Below are 4,065 nucleotides of genomic sequence, written 5' to 3' on the forward strand. Positions count from 1 at the left end.
GGGGGGGGGGGCGAGGTAAAGTCAGAACTGGAGGCCCATGACCAGCATGGGGGAATTAGACCCAACTTGCCCAGGGTCTGCATCGAACTGGGTACCAAATGAACTAGAACTTTTCACCCTGTACCAAAATAGTTTGTGATGACAGCTTTGCCTAATGACCAACTTCCTGTGCCACTTTACACTGTGCCTCCCATGAAGTTGTCAGATTTCAACCACTGGAGGAAAAATATGTATATTAAAGGCTTTTTTTCCAAACTCACCTTGTTGCTTATTTTTTTTTCAGCTTGACAGTATCTGTTGAAGTCAATTTGAGTTATGGTTTAATTCAGAATTCTTTATGCGATGTTGCCCTGCGCTAGACATCCTTTATCATTATCAGAATGGAAGCTGGAATTTAAGTCTACTTTTTACACTTAGAGTGCATAAATACACCTAACAGCACACCTTGGTGTGTGTGGGGGGAGAATGACCACCCGCTCTCTAAGACCTAAAGACCACTTGTCAGTTCGGGTGTCTTCAACAATACACTGAGCCTCAGTTTCTTCTGCTGAAATTAGAAACGATCATCCTATTCTCTCTTTGTGTTCTTAAGTATGAGATAGTAACTGAGAGAAAATAAACTACACAGGATATTGACAAAACAGAAGTTAAAACCCAGTATTCTAATAAGGCAGGCAAAGGTAGCTATTTTGCAAATATATAGAATCTGCTAGATAAGCAAAGAATATAGGTGGATTCCTATCACCAAGAATTAAAATAGTATGTGGCGTTCTTTAAGACAGCTGTGCCTTATAAAGTCACATACTTCATAAACATAATATGAGTGAGAACTCTATGCTAGTCAAGCCATGAAACAAGGAGGAACAAAGCACACAAATCCTCCCAGTGTGGGCTCTGAGGTTAACCCCACCAACTAAAATCTTATGATGCTTTGGAGCTGGCTGGCAGCCAGAGATACGGAGGGCTGGGGGGTGGGGTGGAGGGGCCCGTGTGGAGGCAGGGGGCAGAGCACAACCAAGTGGAGAGAGGACTGCACATTCCAGAGGAAACCACAACTGTGGCTCCTTCACCTGAATAAATTATTATTTCTGTTAGAAGCTATCATCTGTTTAATATAAATGAGATATTTAATGAAGTTCCGAATTGTAGACTTATCTCGCCCAGTTTGATAAGCACCAGGGAGATTTAATGCACTGAAGGGTCAACACAATTACAACTGGAGGCACGTCAAACTGCAGGAGAATAATAAACTTGCAGCGCTAGTGAATTAGACTCAATAAGGTTTAAATTGTGAAATGAGGATTTGTTTTATTAGTTTTTGTTTTTTGTTTTTTTCAAATTGCAGCTTACAACTTTACTGAAAAGTAAATTAAATATTCCAGGTCTTAGATGTAAAAAAATACAAGAACATTTTCTGAAAGAACATTATTCCTAAATTCCAAGGTACTTTGGAGAAGTAAAAACAAACACAATAAATACCCAATACCTTTAAAAGCAGGCATCTGTGAGTTTTTTTAATGAGCACATACATTAGAGACCTGCTATACAAGTCTCGACACACAAGACCTGCATCCTACACAATAATTTATTTAATCATAAGACAGACAACACATCCTCGAGTTTGCTTAACAAATACATTTAATTGAAGCATATAACTGCAATTTTCTAGATGATAAAATCTGTATAAAGCACCTTTATGAGAAATCCCTAAATATCCCAAGAGGCTATTTTAGAATTTTATAAAGTCAAATAAAAATTCTATTTTAAAAATAGCACATGCAGGCTTTCCAGAGAAAAACAATAAGATGCCTGTTCATTAGGAACCTTGTACTTGAACACTTTCATGGGAAAGCTTCTGTACCTCCCCACCTCCCTAACCATGTCTAATTTGCATCTCAAAAGACAGATTTAAATGAAGACATCAATGGCCAAATACATAAATATTTAACAGAAGACACAATGCCTTTTAATTTCTTAAAAAAAAAAAACTGATTGGAGTACAGAGTTTTGTTTTAAATCTTTTGATGATTTTTTTTGTTACAAGCAATTGAGTTTAAGAAAGAGGAATGCATCGCATCATCAGAGTGGGAGCTTAGCCACTCCTAGGAGGGCAGTCCTGGAAGACTGGCCTGGCCTTCCTGCAGTATGGGCTGCTCCCAGGCCCTTCTGATCTCCACATATAAAAACCTTATCAAATTAAGCTTAATTCAAAGAAGACACCAAAATCAAAGAACTGTAATTTTCACTTTGTCGTTTTAACTGCAAAAAATGTTCTTCCATCCAACAGAACTCAGTCCCGAGTAGGGACAATTGTGTGGGACGCCCTCAACTCCATCCCTAAGAAAATAGGAAAGCCTTTCCGCCCATTAAAGAAAACTAGGTTGCAGCAAGATAACTCATACTGGGGATCAGCATAAAGTGATAGAGTCTCTTCCCAAAGTAATGTGGAGATATATGTCACAGGCCAAAGAATATCCTATATTCTGTGACCAGGCCATTTATTTCACTTTGTGGTCACTATCCTCACAAAATAATAAGTTATGTGAATCATAAAGATTCATGCTGATCAATATTTATCAGAACTTCATTTACAAAGACATAAAAATTGGGAATTACCCCATATCTAAAAACAATGTAATGTAGTACGCTCTTAAAAAGATATTCAAATGATCATATACTGCTTTTATAATCAGAAAATAATAAGTGCTATTCAATAACAAAGAACTGGATATTGTCCAATGAATATGCTTCATATTATACATTTGGCCTACTCTTCCTAAGAAAAGGTAAAACATTGGTTTCTTTTCAAAAACTAATACAATATCTGTGGGGCTTAATAAAATCTCAAATTGTTATAAGTGTGCAATAGTGGGTCAAATCATGCCTTTCACATAAAGAAAACGTATCCCACCATCTCAACTAGAAACGGTGAAAAGCTGGCATAGATATGGCCCTAATCCGCTCCAGCAAACCTAAAACTGGGTCCCCGTTAGTAATGGGCATGATCTTATTATCCGATATTTCAGTCTTTATAAGCTTATTCTATTCTATCCCCAATTCCTGGCACAGAGCAGGCACTGGATGAATAAATTCATTTCTGAGTGAATGACTCAGAGTTTCCTTAAATCGGTTTAGAGATCTTATACATATAGGCCATGTGGAAGTGGGCCTTTAAAGCTAAGTGCACAGCACAAGGCTGAAAGTAAAAGAAAGTTGATCGAGATTACAATCACACATCGCAGAAAGGACTAACATCCAAAGGACAAGTTAACACAGGACAATGAATAGTAAGACAGGGTCTAGCTTTCTTTGGAGAAGAGTGGCTGGAGTTTCAGGGTTCAGTTCCAGGTTCTGCTTTCACGCAGAACCACAGCTAATGTCCTTCACGTTCCCATGTGGCTGACAGAACTGACCAGAGGGTGAAGTAAGCCTGGATGTGACAGACCCAGAACGCGATGGCCTGCCTGACGCTGGGACTCATGGGTTTACTGTCCACCTCTTCCCAACACAGCCAGAGTATCAACTGCCTGAACCCCACACTCACAGGCAATCAGACCCTCTCATGTGCATAAGAGGGATGGACACCTTGCTTCTAAATTCCTCTGCCACTACCTTGGCCTTGCAGCCATTAAGCACCTCATTTGACTTCTCTGTATTTATTTCTTCATATATAAAATAAAGAGAACCACAAACGATACCTTAGGTCCCTTCCTATTCTAATGTAGCTTTCTAAGAGAATTAAACGTAGAGAGAGAATTCACTTTAAAGTATTCCTTGGTCAGTTCAGTAAGTTTTGCCAAATTGATAAACCCATGTAATGTACACCCCTCTCTGGATAAAGGGCATTGCCATCACCTCATTAAATTCCTTCCTATTATTTCCCACTCAATCCCAACCCGCCCAAAAGCAACCAATGATATTTTCACCCTAGAATAGTTTTTCCAGTTCTAGATTTTCATACAAATTAAATAATATTAATAATAATATAACATTAATAATAAATAATATAAAAATTAATAATCCCAATTGGTAGTCAGTTTGTCCATTGCTATAAAAATTCCTGCT

The 4,065-nt window shown here is 38.2% G+C and overlaps 1 protein-coding gene across 13 annotated transcripts in view; it reads right to left on the reverse strand.

Moving 5' to 3' along the window:
• The window catches only part of PARD3 (par-3 family cell polarity regulator), a 652,430-nt gene that overhangs the window by 248,458 nt on the left and 399,907 nt on the right, over nt 1-4,065 (reverse strand). The gene's annotated exons all lie outside the window — the stretch shown is intronic.

This window comes from Lipotes vexillifer, unplaced genomic scaffold (genome assembly GCF_000442215.2).
Source record: "Lipotes vexillifer unplaced genomic scaffold, Lipotes_vexillifer_v1.1 scaffold1049, whole genome shotgun sequence".
NCBI lineage: Eukaryota > Metazoa > Chordata > Mammalia > Artiodactyla > Lipotidae > Lipotes > Lipotes vexillifer.